Source organism: Rhagoletis pomonella, unplaced genomic scaffold (assembly GCF_013731165.1).
Source record: "Rhagoletis pomonella isolate Grant_MI unplaced genomic scaffold, Rhpom_1.0 Rhpom_scaffold_00008, whole genome shotgun sequence".
Classification (NCBI taxonomy): Eukaryota; Metazoa; Arthropoda; class Insecta; order Diptera; family Tephritidae; genus Rhagoletis; species Rhagoletis pomonella.
In genome coordinates, this window is record NW_023458562.1 from 33,799,698 (window position 1) to 33,816,799 (window position 17,102).

Sequence of the window (17,102 nt, forward strand, 5' to 3'; positions counted from 1 at the left end):
TAAAATATTTTAGAGCGTTCGCAATGGATACGGATATAATTTTATTGCTTGTTTGTTAATTTTTTTTGCTGTTATTTGAAAACTCTGAATCTGCTTTGTATATTAAATTTGTTAAATATGTTAAATTTAGTTAGCATCAATAATGGATATGCTGAACCGTGAAATATGTAAATATAAAAGGCAGAGCGTGCCACCCTTGAGGAAAACAGCCGGGGAGCTCTGTCGAACCTAGGCTCCATTCTTGCTGCTTAGCGGCAGAGGCACAACAATGTATATACTTTACGGTGACCCAGAAATTGTTTCCTTTCTCTTGCTTCGGATTTCGGGCTACCTGCGGAGCTCTCTCTGTCTCTTGGTTGATCTTTGCTTGGGACTAATTTACAAAACGAAAAGTGCTGCTGAAAAAAGGCCGGCAAAAGCAATAAACTCCATCTCATCTAGAGCTACAGCACCATCGAGCTCTGGTACGATGGAAAAATTTCAATGCTAACACAGCTTGATGAGTGGTCCGAGGATCTGACTGTCGTCTTGCCATCTCACTGGTCAGAGAGGTAAGACGGAAAGGAGGAGCTCGCTAAGCGCCAACAAGCGGTTGAGAAAGTTATAGTAAGGCCGTCGAAAAGATTCGAAACTCTCGGAATGTGGACTCGATCTTTTGCTGTGATAGAAAAATTTCAGCAGAACGCAGGCATGATAGACAAAAGCAATAAATAAGGCAGGATCTCTAGGCACTAATGGAAGTGGGCATTGCCGATTGTATGGACGTTATAGCCAGGAGCGATAACAAGGTTAACAATGGCTTAGGGAATACCACTGTACATATCGATAGGGAACCGATACTTAAGCTGAAAATGGTATCTACTGTCTTCAATATTGAAGCAGTTTTAATGTGAAATAATTTTGATTTGGGCAAGATAAAGTTTTCTTCTGGTTTTAAAACATATCACTAACATGTCTGGTAAACCTTAATTTACCACCCAGATTGTGTGGGGACCAGGTCATAGAGTCAAGGTAAATGCATTGCAGTCCAATATGTAAGGAAGCGAACCTAGTCAACTCGTCTCACCATGCGAGCAAACCACTCTCTATCTGCAAATCATGGCTCAAATCACACTTCTTCGAGAAGGCAAATAAAGTTCAGTCGACAGAACCCACTTGTAGCATGACTCGACAAATCTGATCCAGCTTCGACAAGAGCAGGCTCGACTCACTAATTTGTCTAGAGCGTCCTCTGCCTGATGGGAGGGTATGTAAGTAGAACCAATAGAGTGAAAGCATAGAGCACTATATCTCTCACTGTCCTGACCTAGTCTCTGCTAAAATACTCGGCATTACAGTATTATGCAAAGCAAAGACTGATGTACCTATATTACATTTATTGGTTCAAGGTCACAATTCTAGATTAATTTTTTACTGGCGAAGTAATTTAAAAATCAGCGATAAGTGCAGCTTATAAAGGCTTTAATTTTTTATGCAAAATTCCGAACTGTTTGTAAAATTGTTCAATAAAAAATGTGTTTGTAAACCTCATAAAATTGCATTTACATTCTACTCGTAAAAATGACACAGCAGAAAACTAAACAAAATTTTATTACATATTGACCTCCACAGAGATGATCCATCTAAACTAATTAAAGTTGATATGCATCTAAAATTTTTGTTTTATTTAGCTGAATTACACAAATGTATACACATTAAAAAAAAAAAAATCAACTAACAAACCCAGCTTTCGACAATTGACTGATATATCGTGACAGTGACAATCAATTAAGCCACTCTTGAATGTATGTGTGGAGTATGTACATATGTATGTAGACTCTATACAAAATTGCACAATAAATTATGCGCATTTGTTGTCAATAGCTGGTATAGAAATTAAAAAAATCAAGAGAAAAACGCCACCAAAGTCACGCGATAAAAAAATAAAAATTAATTTCGATATTAGGTGCATAAATTAAACATTAGACGCAAATTGGCTGTATGGTGCATAAAATTGAAATTTAGTGAGTGAACAAAATTCGTTATAAAAACTCTAACAAAAGTGGATACCAAACCGCTCTTCACATCTTCATAGAAAAGTCAGGAGAAGGTCAAACTGAAAGCCGCCATGAAAGACTAAAACATTAAAATATCCATTCCACTTTTCTGGATGTGGCAATATAACGGAGATAGTCAAGCTTGTGGCAGTAACCGCTTTCACTTACAGACGATGAAACCCTATAAGTCTGCCGGTCCGGAAGGAAACATACTAGCGTTGCTTCAGTGAACGATTGCCATAATAACTCCCTGGCTAATGGCAATTCACAGATCTAGTATCTGCCTTAGCTATATAAAAAAGTCATGCAGGATTTCAAAATATTTTCAACCTCGAAGACCTGTGGAAATAGCGTTACACGAAGTTTTTGGGAGTATTGAACAAGAATTTGCAATGGCAGCCCTTTTGGATGTGGAAGGCGTTTCTATCAGTCTGAGTTTGATATGTTGGATGTTCTCTAAGCCGACAATATGTTCAGTAGAAAAAGCATCAATGGCTTATAGGGAATCACCTATACGAGGTACTTTTCACGATGGAATTTTATCTTCTCCATTATTAAACGTCGTACTCAATGAAGTTCTGAATCGTTCCGCGTTGAAAGCCATGACCTAGTTATCCTGATCGTAGGGAAGTTCAAACCTGGTTTAGTTCTTTTCTCGAAGAGAGATAAGATAGACAACATTCGAACTCCGTCATTTCGACATCCATTTTACAGATAAAAGTGACTGGGAACTTAATTTCGTTCTAAGTAGTGATGACATCCCGATATTCACAGATGGCTCTGAAATGGAAATTGGAACAGTACTTCGTATCTTCTCACAGGAACTATCTTATACAGAAGCCTACAAACTCTTATATTACTGCTATGTGTTCAAGGCTAAGATATATTGGACAATTAACAGGGCGGCGAAGCAAATATGTAGCTCCATCAAAATTCGTCTTCGTTGTGACCAATCAAGCTGCTATCATGGCCCTTGGGTTGGTAACGACTAACCCGATGTACATGCAAGAATTCTAAAGATCCGTACATTGCATTCAATAGCTCGAGAGTTCGAATAGATGGCCAGAGCAGTTACTACCAATTGATGGACTAATCCACACAAAACCACAGTTTTGTGCCGCTCTGGCCACCGCTCGATGAATGCAGAACGCAGAGTTTACTAAAACCCTCAATCCCGAACGGGGCACTGCACCGATGGCTACATGACCGCCAGGTTCGGAGTCCTGCATAACGATTTCTTTAGAAGCTCTAGAGATAAGTAAGATATAGAATCCATCCAGAACTTCTAATGCAATTGCGCTCAATTCCGTTGAAAATGTCTCAAATTCTGAGAGCCCACTTCTTCGAAAACTTAAAACTGCTTTGGGAAAACTCTAGTAAATAGATGATCTACTGGGATTAATTGCGTTAAACTTATGTTGGGTTAAAGTCATGTAAGGACCGGTTTGGATAGTCCTAACTTAACCTTTTTTAAAGACTTTGTAGTATTGATTGACAAATTTGGTATTGGCAATTTTTCAACGGGGAAACGATTTACCCAAGCAAAAACGATTTATAAGAAAACTTTCAAGGTGAAACCCATTCCGGAATGCTAATTTTTACAATATACAACGACAGCTCTCACGCCAACAAATCTGTCTATTTATCTATTTCATATAAGTGTTCGCAGTTGATTCCTAATCCGCTTGACCGATCATAACCAAATTTAGCGCACCCACTGCAGACTTTCCAAGAATGGTCATAGGTTAAAAGTAATTTTGGACATAGTAAAGGGCCGTGGCACCTGCTAGACAAAATGAATTTTTCATAGCGGATATCTCTGGAAGTATTTGTGGTTGAGTACTGGAGTTATATGAAATCATAGAGAAAGTCGAATGAAGATATATGAAATCATAGAGAAAGTCGAAATTATTGGAAAACGGGATCGGAAAAATACAAAATATTATTTCTGATCACTACATTAGTAAATATCTATATTCCAACACCCCAACATCATTCGCGTTCAACGCCCCAAACTAATCTTTCTTGTTTCAAAAAACTTTCGAAATCTTATTCTATCCACTTTTATTACGCTCTCACCATACTGTGCACATGCGCTGTGCAACAGATCGGTGATAAATTGAAATGATAAATGAGCAGAAATCATGAATAAATTAAATCCATTAGCACTTACAGAGGATCGAAGCAATAAAACATACAATTTTAACAAAAAATTAATTTAGAAATGTGAGGCCAATTCGGGCTTTACTTAATAAACTAGCAGCAAAAACGACAAAATAAAAAGTACAAAATTACCTCAACCACCTTGAAAGTCAACGTTTATGCGGACAGTTATGTTTACACTTATGAGCAATGATATCAACATTGATACCTGCGGCTTGAAACTAGGTACATATCCGCAAGCATAAAATCCGCTCACGCTTTTTGGAATTGAAATGGAATAGCTACGAATCACTCAATTATAAATTGAATAAATAAATTTGAAATGTCGTATTTGTAATGTGTATGAAAATAATAGTGTAACGTAATAATAAAAACATTTATAACCATAAATACGAGTATGCTATGTGAAATCACTGCGCATGCGCGCCGCCACATTAATGCTTTCAACGTACTGTATAGCGGCGTCGACTTGGTCCATTAAAACGTACCAAAAACCAAACCGGTTGGCTTACTTTTTCGCATCGCTGAATCACAAAGCAATCCGGAGCACATTACTGCAGGCTGTATTGGCAGCCGAAGTGGCCGGCCGCGCGCGCTGTTGGATATCGAGCCATGGGGTAGCACGTGGTTTTTATAGTTAACTTTATAAGCTTTTATAGCATTTCGCTGGCTTAAAATAAAGCAGCTATTGCCATCGATGACGTAGTCCTAAGCATAGCTGCTGAACTACATACTTTGCTTTTTTTGCCTTTTGTGCTCGACTTTTGCACAGCCACCCAATAAAATGAAACAATTAAAAAGTTTGCGCCTCATTTCTGGTTAACTGTGGCGCATTAGTCGCGAAGAAGCATGGCTGGCTGTCAGTGGTGGCCAAGTAGGGCAGGGCGTTTGCTCAGCGCTGACGAAGAAGTTCAATGCTACCAAATGGTTATAGAAATTTGCGGAAAACACTAAACACCTCAAATGTTTTGACAATGTGAAAATAAAAGCAATAACAGAAAATGTTGATAAACAGCAACAAACAGCAAAAACGGCTAAACGCTTTAAACAAGATAAATGGTGTTCAAGTCGGTGTTGCGTTGATTCAAAAAAGTAGTAGTCATATCCAAACGCGTCTGTCGCCTCGAAAGTTTCGCGGATTCCTAATTATTATTTCTGCCATGTATTTGAGTTTATTTGCAGGTACAAACATAAATAGTATATACGTACATATAAGCTGTGTTCGGTATACCATCTCCATAGATTAGGTCTCATCGCATACTTTACGCACAGCAGTCGCCACTGCTTTTTATATTTTCTTTCGTTTTTTTTCTTACCAAAACAGAAATAAAAATCAATTAACCAAAAAGTTGCTTGCTTATTTCTTTTGACGGCAAATGTTTTAAAATTTCTTGGATAGTAGAATTTTTGAAAAGAAAGTTCGCTAATTGAATTTGCTGGTTTTGACGCAGTTGTGTTTTTTCTTCTTTGCATCTTTTTTACAAATGAATATTAATAATTATTCATTAAATGTTTGACACAACTCATTAAGGTTGGCACCTTCAGAGAAAAAGATATACAATTTTAAGAGTTAAGTCTTACTTGCATGACGCTTTATTGTTACATACAGAGATATAATGGTAAAATTTCATGCTAACCAAAAAGTACTCAGTTATATAGGCATCTCTCGAAAAAAAGTATTGCTTTTAAAGCTCAAGAGTTAGTTTTCAAAAATTGTATGCATTTTCGAATGAACTTCCGTTATCACTTCGATGTTCCGGTCTGATTCGTCTCAGCCGTCAAAATAGCCTCTCTTGAACGCCGTCTTAACTCTATAAACGACCCCAACTTTCTACTAACTCAGCACTGTCAGACAAACTATCCTAACTCAGCTTTGTCTGATAAACTATCCTAACTCAGACGCGCCTATTTTTAATGTCGTTAAGCTGTTCAGCAATGGAGTTAAGACAGAAATTATAGGGGCGCCTGAGTTAGGATAGTTTGCCTTACAAAGCTGAGTTAGGATAGTTTATCGAGTTAAAACAGTCTTCCGTAACGCGTTCAAGATAGGATAGATTGATGGCCACCGCCCAGCTGAACTGAAGTAGCCCGTGGCCATCGACTTATCAGTCTTAGTTTACAGACAAACCGGCTTCGGCGTTGTGTTATTTCAGTGTAATTTTTATACCTTTCATGAGCATGAAATGGTATTATATCTTTGGTCCGATGTATGTAAGTACCAGAACAAAAAGAGATAGACCCATGAAAATGTATACTTATATGATCAGAACGTCGAGCTGAGTTGATTTAGCCATGTCCGTCTGTCCGTCTGTCCGTCTGTTTGTATGCAATCTAGTCTCTCAGTTTTCGAGATATCCGGATCAAATTTGGTAGGTGGGTGTATTTTTATAATGTATTAATCATTTGTCGGAACCAGAAGAATCGGACCACTATAACATATAGCTCCCATACAACTGATTGTTCAGATATGAGATTTTTCGTTATAACTTCTCCATTTATGCAGCTACGAACATGAAATTTTGCAGCACTTGCACCCATTATCAACAGAATGCTTACAGTGAAAATTACAAAGATCGGTTCACTATAACCTATAGCTCCCATACAACTGATTGTTCAGATATGAGATTTTTCGTTATAATTCATTCATTTATGCAGCTAGGACCATGAAATTTCACGCTGTTTTCACTCATTATCAGCAGAAGACTTACAGTGAAAATAACGAAGATCGGTTCACTATAACCTGCAGCCCCCATACAACTGATTGTTCAGATATGAGGTCTTTTATCATATCTCCTCCATTTATGCAGCTAGGAACATGAAATTTCGCACCATTTTCACTCATTATTAACAGAATACTTACAGTGAAAATAACAAGGATCGGGTGACTACAACATATATCTTCCATACATCTGATTGTTCAGATATGGGATTTTACTGTAAAACTCCTTTATTTGAACAGCTAAAACCGATAAATTTCGTAAGATATTTTATAAATAATAATACAAAGTCTACTGAGAAAATCGTCAAAATCTATGCTGTGTAAGCTTTATCTCCTATAGCACTGATTGTTTAGATACCAGTTTTTGCGATATATCTCCTTTATGTAGGAAACTAAACCCAACAAATTGTGTTACCGGTTTACATACCAATCACATAGCAGTGAAAATCACTTAGATTGGTGCCATATAAAGTATATCTTCCATACCTCTGATTGTTTAGATGCGATTTTTTATATAAGTATGTAACTCCTCTATCGATGTATGCAGATGTATTCAAAAGCAGTAATCTGTCAAAGTAAAATTTGCAGATGTTCATGAAAGGTATGAAGCCTTCGGCATAGCCGAAGACAGCGCTGCTCTTACTTGTTTGTTCTGAGAACGTTCTGGTTTGTCTACGTTCACACGTACAATTTTAGAATTGGGATAATCAGTAGAGTTAAAAACCAACAAACTATGAAAACATACCAATAAATTGACGATGGGGAACCCGGCCTGCCAGTTCGACAATTTCGTGAAATGTTTGGCTAAGCCAAGGCTATGCACTACGGGCAAGAAAATATGTAAGTGGAGAGGAGAGTAGATTTTACGTGTCTGTAAGGGGAACCACTCTGCTCAAGATCTTGGCCAGCCCTTTAATTACTATCAGCCTAGTCTCAACAAAATCAGGTTGATAACAACGAATTTATCTTACTCTGAGCGACAGGTCACTCGGGAGGAACATGTTAGCAGTTTGTCTGAGCAATACTCTTTGTTTTTCGGCCTTAATGACAAATTGATACCTGGAGTCTTTTATATAGGAAAGTCCGTCGTTAGGCTTCCCACAAGCGAGAGATGGGGAGATCGAGCCACTCGCTTTCTTAGACCTCTTTGGCAAACTTTCTATACCAGCGGCTGTCAGACTAAAACTAAAACTGGAGTCAAGAAGGATAACTTTAGATACTCTTCGAAAATCTTTGTAATATTTAGTTCCATTTTCTCAAGATAAGTTTTAGATCCTACTTAAGAAAAGGAAAAGAGAAGTGGCGCTGCAGTGACAAATCCTCAAGCTGCGGGACACTGGGTCGTTTAAAGCAACTAACTAGATGTTGAATTAACGAACTGCGGTTCGCTGAATTATATCAGAGACCTCAAGAATAAAACTCATAAGAATCGTTGAGAGCCTAACGTAGGCTATACGACCCTGAGCCAGCCTATAATCCATTCAAGATATACACGGCAGAGCTTCTTAGAAGGTGAGAGGACTAACAGCAGCCCACTGGACAAGAGCAATCCAAGCGATTATAAGCTCTCCTCATGAAGTCTCTGAACGCGGGGGTTTCAAAACTATCATTGGATATTGGAAAAAATATTCCAAGCAAATACACCATCTTTAAAATATGGGACTTTCTGCGGGGACTGCTGCTCAGTTTATGGGCCAGGGAGGGAAACCCCAGAGCATATACTGTGAGATTGCACAGAAATAAGCAGAAGTATAAGTAAACTTTGGGGTTCAAATGAAAGCTATGTAGCCTAATAGGTCGCAGAGCTAGTATGCCTTAATAATAATTCGTAATATTTAAAAGCTTTTATGTATGTTTAACCATTAAATACTTACAAGTTTCCCTTAAAGTTGTATTTTTGTAGACTTTTGTAGACTATCTGAAAAGAAATAGGGTAAATACAAGATTAGTTCGTCAGCAGAATAAAGAAAATTAATTTACTATTTGATTTAGTTAATAACTCTTTCTGAAAAAATAAAATAAAACTTAAAGCCATTAGCTGAACTTCGTTATACACTTTTAGACCAAGAACATATGTATGTAAAGTAAAATACTTTTTTATCTAATTTATCTTTTTCCAGCTCTTACTTGCTCCATTTCATCATAACAAAAAGTCAATGAACAAGTATTAACCTTACTAATGTAAACTCTAACTATTTAAATACAGCACTTTCTTGTGCTTCTACTTGAACTTTGACTAAGTTATTAGCTTGACAATGTAATCGATACGCCTAAGCTGCGATTAGAAGAAAAAGAAAAGGAGAAAAACTGACACACACATGAACATTTCCTATGACAGATGTAAGAAAAAGTAATGTTAATGCAACCCTGCAAGAAAGTGGAGTGTGTTAGATGGGTCAGTACAACTTCAATTCAGTTCGTTATTAACTCCTTCAGTGCTATAGCCATATATTTAAGTAAAGAACATATGAATCTAACTTTAAATAATGCTCCATTAAGGTTTAAATTGGATAAATTAACCATTATCCGATGGCTATATGGACAGTCCACACCTTTTGGAATAACTTTCACCTGCAGTCACTACCGGCAGTACGGCTATGCTCTCTACGTTGGAGGAGGCTGGGAACAGACTATAGCTACGGTCATGTTACTGGCTGTGGACCTAGCTGATGCGAGCTGAACGGGAGAAAGAAATCTATCCAGGGCACAATACAGCTTTATCGGTATACCTGTGTAATAGTCTCAAAATTTGGTCTAAACCGCAACTTGGTTGGTTCACTGAGCTTGTTCTTGTTTCATTTAGAGTTACTGTGTCATCGGAATTGCTGCGGTTGACTTTCGCTCTTCCCGGCTTAGTCATGGGCACACAGTTAGTTATATTTCTTAAACAAAAAAAAACACCTTTTAATGGGCCTCACAATGCTCAGAAATCATTACTACCGGACCAAGCCCGTACCGCAGAGATCCATCCGGCAATTTCTGCGTCTGGCGGAGAAATTGAACATGCAAACGGAGATAAAGTTAGACAAAAGAAGCCATAGAATAGGAGTATCTTTATTCCATCTCTACAAGAAACTCAGACCCTGCCGGACCTTCAATAGGTGTATGGAATCCAGGGCTGGAGGCAAAATAGGCTTCAGCCTCTGAGTTGGATAGAAAGCCGATTCCTTACACCATGGACTTTTGCTCTGAAGCATTGGGGCTAACAAAAGTCGGCACACTGGTGCAAGGAATCAAATTGGATTACCATTCTGGTTTCGTGCATTTTAGGTGTCAGGAGAGGAGAAATTTCGAGCGGTACTAGGTTATGACAAGTCAAGTTGACGGCACAGTTGTAGGCGGAATAGTCTTCAACATCTGGGCCGGATAGCACGACACTTTAGCTCAAAGCAGAGGCAAATTTTCAAGCGTTCCCTAGACATTGGCAAGTCAAGTTTATTGCACGGTTCGAGGTGGAATATTTCTCAGTGTCGGATAGCATGGCCATCCTGGACACAGTTAAGGTTCGCCTGAGGCTTCAATGCTGCTGCAAAGAGTCAAATGACTGACTTCGTAGAGGAGAATTTTCGTGCGGTACTAGACAGTTACAAGTCAAGTCGTCGACCAGTAGGTGCAGAGTTGGCTTTTGTTGGTTTTCCGATGCAATGCTAAAATAAATCTATTTTGGCGAAAACCTCCAGATCAAATTGAATCCCCTGGATGGAAAACTGAACATGTGCGAGTGAAGTCTCGACCTGTAGATTGAATCTTAAAAATGGTTCTAAAGCTCGCCGAAAAATGTTGAGAAGCTTTTAACTCTCGGTAGCAGGAAATACGGCACTTTGTACTGCATCCAGATCACGTTGGAATCGAAGGAAACGAGGGCGCCTACAACGTGCCTGTGGGTGAACATAGAAAGCATTAAGTACAGGGATGCAGTACGGGACCGCAGACAGGCCATATTCCTTGGATTTCACATACATCTTTTGTTATCGGCGTCCACGCTTTGAATTGGGCTAAGGCCGTAGACGATTCCGGGCAGTCGGGTATACCTTTACGAGGATTACAGATTACTTTCTAGCCAAGGACTGTTACTGCAGTAGCTTTCCTGGCTGAGAGTACCTGAGTTCTATCTTCGGGCAACTTGCTTTCCACTTTAATAATTTTTTGGTTCCAAAGCCCCATTGGTGCTAGGCTTTATTTCCATCTAAGCCTATTTCCAAACTTTTTCGCTTTTTTTTTAGAGTTTACTGCTGTCATTTCTTGAACAGTTGAGACAGAGAACACACGTCCCTTTGACAGCTTCACTTCATTTGAATATTAGAAATTTGTATAACAGCGTTTGCTTAGAAAAAGTCTCTGCGGCATGATAGGTTATCGTTTACCGCTATGAGGCTTTCGCTTGCAGTACGTGCGGTTACTTGAAAACTCTGTTAATGCCTGCTATTTGCGGTTTTGCTACTTCATCTGCAAATTATGCGCCAGCTGGACTTTGAACTGTACTGTCGGCAAAAAGGCAAGAAGAACAATCTCGTTTTTTTTTTTGCTTGATTTATTTATGACTTGTGGTCTGCCTGTGCTAAGAGCTATAAACACCTATGCGCATACATATTTCGTTGTTTATTTACCGCCTTTCCGGCACGCTGCTGTTGTGCTAAGTTACGAGTATTTATCGTAGTTATTTTATGCCAACTTTCTTCGACTGTACCTAAGCCATTCTTGGTGCAGCATTCGATTGCGGCAACAGCCCTGTTGTTTCTCTGACTTTCAAGTTGCATTGAAGATTTGGTTTCGATGATTTTTTTCCTTTTTAATGGCCTATTTAGCTATGATTACATGTTGGTAATATTAGGTACTGATTGGCTATTTTCGAGGAAACGCTGCCGTACTGCCATTGACGTTTCACGGCACCACTGTGGTGTTTTTCGTATTATCAAATATTATCAAAAATACACTTTTTGCCCTTGGTATAAAGAAAACTTCAACCTAATTAACGGCCTCTGTAGTTTTTGTAAAAACGGAACAATAATGGTAGAAAAAGCCGTTTGCAATACGGTTGCTTTTAGCTTTTCAACCGACAGATTTGGAAATTCAGACCTTTCAGGTGTTCGATTGAAATTAATATGATTTCGCAATATTTTTCGAAAATAGCCACTGGGTAAATAGTTTTCATAACTAAGTGAATTTTTTTTTTCTTTAAAACAAATATTTAGCAAAAACCTGCATTCATACTTTTTCAACAAAACCACAAAATTAAAAAATTAGCCCTTGAAGGGTTAAGATTTTTTTGCAAATATAAAAAAAATTTTTTTTTTTGGTTTTCAGCCATCGAATTATAAACTATGATAATTTTTTATTTATTAGGTTTTAGGCTCAGATGACCTCAGATTGTGGTCGAAATATGGATAAGAAATTAACAAAACTAAAATATGCAGTTTTATTTATTTGTTGGGCCTCGAACTTAATAAATAAATAAAAAATATCTTAGTTAAAACAAAAAAAAATAATAATTTAAAATTTTCGCTACAAAAAGGGGACAAATTACCCACAGTGCAAGCGCCGCGAGCACTTTAAATTTGTTTAGCTATTTTTTCTTTTTATTTCATTTATTTTATGCAAAATTTCGCAAAGCATTTCAGTTAACTAATCATCATTTTTTTAAACAACATTTTATTCCTTTTCTAACCGTTCTTTGTTTTTTTTGGCTACTCCTATGCTTAACCTACTCCCCAAGTTTGCAACTGCGCCTGCCTGCTTGTCGCCGGTTATTTAGTTCATTTTGTCCAGCCGTCGCCGTCGCCGTCGCCATTGCCATTACCGTTTGCCTGCTGCAATTTGGTTACTTGATACTTAAAAGGCCTTTTTCTTTCTCTTTTACGCTTACTTTATTACCTTTGTTAGTTGGACCGCATTTGCCTCGCATTTGTTTATTTGTACTCAGCGTATTTACTTGCAGCAATTACCTAATAATTTAGCACTTTTGCATTATTTTGCCCTTTACTGGTCGTCTTCAAAACTACCAAACACACACAGTCAGCCTTTTCTTTACCGTCAATGCCTCGCACAGCAAATTGGAGTGCGCCAACGTCTCAGACATACTTCTTCACACTTCCGCAGTTCTACCGCTGCTCGTAAGTGCGCTTTCCTTGGTGGCCGTATTATTTTTCATAAACCTTTTTACATTGTTTGGCTCTGTTTACTTAAGTTAATTAGCCTTTTATGTTATTTTTGTTTTTTTTTTTGTTTTTGAAGGGTTGCCTTCTTTTCTTGCAGCGATTTTTCTTTTGTTTTGTGGTGCGACGCATGACGTCATAATTAGCCAAGATATTTGTCGCTCAATCAGTACGCTTTGAACTTACGAAATACTAGTGGGCATGCAAATGCGTTGAAAGCCGGGCAACTTGGGAATATTTACTGTGCAGCATGGTTATCGAAAGAGGTAGTTTATAGAATCTAAAAATTAAGTCAGAGTCTTCGCTAGAAGCCACACAATACAATTTGACAGCTTTCTTGGACATATGAATATTGAAAGGGTTTTTAAGAATACCCGTCTTAAAGCGGTAGAACAGTCAGTCAGTAATCTAGGGTTTGTAGCCCTCGTTGTAAAGTGGACTTCAACCGTATATCGTAGAAGGAGTGGTCTACAACGAGGTAACTAGGCAGGGGACTCCGCAAGGCGATATACTGTCGCTTCTGTTGTAGCTTTGTCTATTAAGCAGCACTCTTTTAAAATTCCGTAGAGATGGGGTCAAACTTGTCGCGTACGCGAATAGTGCAGTGATTATGCAATCCGGGTTAAGAATAAATGCGATAGACGGAATGTCTCAGAGGGCCAAAAATAAGCTGAGTTCCTGCATCAGAAAGCTTCGGGCGCAATGTAATACCTCTATGACCGAACTTCTTTTATTCACTACAAAGATGGTTCCTCATTTTAAACCTAGCTTCGTCATTCGGTTATTTGTCCCTACTTTATGGTAGTTTTGTGGCAAGCCGAAGAGACATAGAGAGAGAGAAGAGACGAAGAGAGTGTCCTGAAGTCGAGGAAGCTGCTTAGTAGAATGCCCTGAGGGCGAGGGAGCTACATCTGTGGTAATAAACTACGGACGCGCATGGACCTATCCTGCATTCTTTCAACGGTCCATGAATTCCCATAAAATCCAACTAACTACATCTGCGTTTTCCAGGCCGAAACGTTTTCAATTAAGGAGCCAGTAAGGTACAACAAAGAAAATTTACCGCGAGAACTCAGTGGAATATCTTCTCGGCCATTCAGGCACTCTCTTCTATCGCTGTTAGATCTCAACTAGTGGATAGCTGTAGAAGAGAGCTCACCCATATATCTGATCAATACGAAATAACCCTAATATACATATGTAGGTCCCGGGACATAGGGACATTTAAGGAAACGAGGCAGCGGACGAACTAGCATGGAATGTGTCCAAGCAGAGGTGGAACTTAGGGGATTACCCGGAAGTTCTGGTTGTCCCCTACTTCCCACTTTAAACCAAAGTCGAACACTTCCTGTGCGTGTGCTTAGCTCTCGCAAGGATGGGGCTGAAGACACTCGGAAAACTATTCCTGCGGAAGATTTCAGAGTGCAGCTGCCTCTCTCTGTATGACGTACTGAAATTAATAAAAGCCCCGAAATGGCTGTGGGTTGCACGAGTTGTGGATTCGAAATGGCAAACTTGCTAATTGCTTGTAACCAGGGTGGCAATCCACTCAAAACTAACCAAACCAACCAACATCTATCCTACGTTTCTCTTCGGGAAAAACGTCAGCATATTATTTCCATCAAGGTAACAGTAGAGGGATACTGAACGCTTCGAAGCAACTATTTTTATGGACGGATCAGAATTGGATTGTGGCGTAGGGGAGGTAATTTTTTTCGACTGACCTCCGAACTGAAAATTCTGCTAAACTTACAGATTCAGTTAGTGGTTTTTAGGCTGAAATCTTTGCATCAAGATCTCATTTAATTATTTCCACAGCCAAAAAGATTGGCCATAGCAGCGGAAGGTTACAGACAGCACAGCAAACGTTGACCATAGAAATACTTTTTGGACAACAGAGGGCGATTTTGTGTTGAACCATCAGCTACGCTACTGGAATTATAACATACAGAAATGACTGGTACCTCTAAGCTTTTTCCAAAAATCTAACCAGGAACCGGAGCATTTCAATGTGTCAGTCGTGTTGACACTGGAATGGCTCTGGGATGAATATTTTTAAAAGCTTGAAGAATTTATTTTCAGAGTCATGGAGCGCGTGATATCTCAACACCGGCTATGTACACTTTGTGGACCATTTTCTGACTCAAAGTATTTAAAACAATTTTATTAAATCAACATTGAGAACAGTTCGCTCTGCAAATGCAAATTCATTCGTGATGTTCATTAACTAAAACCAATGTTCAATCAACAAAAAAAAAATATCTTAAGACATCTCATTTGCCAGCCCACCTTTCCAAATATTTTACATTACTTTCCTTCCCAATTACCGCCAAATGAATTATCTCTGCCCATCTCGAGTTTACTTCGGATTGATGTCATTTGTGGCATTTAACACCTCGTTATTAGCTCAACAACTTATTAATGAAGATGTTAGTTGGTATGTCCGCCTTGTCTGTTTGCATAATCACCTGCCGCCTCACATACGAGTACCTACATACATACGTACATATCTGTTCAAATGTGCGTGTTGGTTTACACTTTATTGCTTCATTGCACATTAGCAAACATATTTGCGAGGTATCACAACTTGAGGTGCGAAATCTCAACACTCTGTGCTTGTGTGGGTTTACAAGCGTGCGAATATTCAATGAATATTCAAGAGCTTGCAAACAAGTGGATAACTACTTGTATTATGTAGAAAAGTGCTTAGAGTTTGCTTATTCTAATAGTAGTTGTGTGTAGTTATTTTTATTCGCAAAGATAGCGCAATTGCCTTGGTTTTACGTGAGAACAAAAATTTACATAAAAAGCCAAAAGTATGAGAACTAAAAAATATTAATTTTTTTCGACAAAAATATAGACACAAATCTTTGTGAAATTAAAAAAAAAATGACAAGCCTCCGAGCGTATTTCTGGCATGAAAAAACCTCTAATGAAAACAATCGGCCGTTCGGAAACGCCGTAAAACTGTAGGTCCCTCCCAGTAGTTCGACATCATCAAGGCACAAACTATAAATTAGAGCCAAATCTCAGCTAAGCACTTAATTGCTGGTAGAACTGCAAAATAGCTTTCTTAAGAAAAGAGAGCATGCAAATGTCTCTTTTATTGGCTAACGCAAGACGGTTATCTGATAGACCTAAAAGGAGGCTCGAAAAACATTAAATTCTGCAATTTTCATGAAAAAGAAGACGCTACCATTAATAGGAGGAATTTCGGGGTGATATCGAAGAATGATCTTGGAGAAACTGTCAGCGAATGGCGGTGTCTAGAGACCCTCTTGCCCCAAAGTACATTCAGAAACCAAGCGGCAACTGGACAACTTCTGGTGACGACATACTGGACATGCCTAGAGGCTGCGCTACAGCACCTAACTGGGTAAAATTTGTGTCCAATATTTCAGTAGTTTCGGAAGCCATTATTACTTAATCAAAGGGTCATTAAGCCCTCTGAACTGTGCAAACCTCCGGTTTTAGATTCCATTTTCCTCGCCGAACTCCAGCCATTTAAGTCTGCTATTAACCGCAATTTACGAGGCTTGTTTTAACCAGACGAAAGTAGTATTCATTCCTAATCGAGGCAAGTCATCCTACTTGAAACCCGGGATTTTCACCCTATAAGCCTAACTTCATTTCAAAAATCTCTGAAATTACTATTGCACCTGTACATCAGGTAAAAGCTAAATCCAGCAGAGCTTTCCAGCCGCGAGTACGTCTTCTTCATAGATAAGAGCTTACTGTACGGAAATGAGGTAGACGTTGAAGGCCAAACTCTAGACTAGGTTGGTCCCCACGCAAATGAAATGTTTAAAAATCGCCTAGGCGCTTGTGTTTGCATCAAAGGCGCACTTTGTATCTACCTACGGCTGCAATGGAGGTTATTCTCGAGCTCACGCCACTGCACATAAGCATAGAGCAGGCAGCCAAAGGATACCAGCTAAACTTCGCCAGAGAATGTTGTGGAAAAGAGAAGGTGGTATCATCTTGGAATTTAAGAACTCTCTAAGGTGAGCTACCTTATACTGAGTACTAAAG

The 17,102-nt window shown here is 38.8% G+C and overlaps 1 protein-coding gene across 1 annotated transcript in view; it reads right to left on the bottom strand.

Moving 5' to 3' along the window:
- Positions 1-17,102, bottom strand: part of LOC118744654 (protein unzipped) — a 79,375-nt gene that overhangs the window by 51,130 nt on the left and 11,143 nt on the right. Inside the window, exon 2 of the mRNA XM_036477810.1 lies at positions 8,793-8,836. The gene's annotated coding sequence lies outside the window, so the exon portion shown is untranslated. The remainder of the gene's footprint in view (positions 1-8,792; positions 8,837-17,102) is intronic.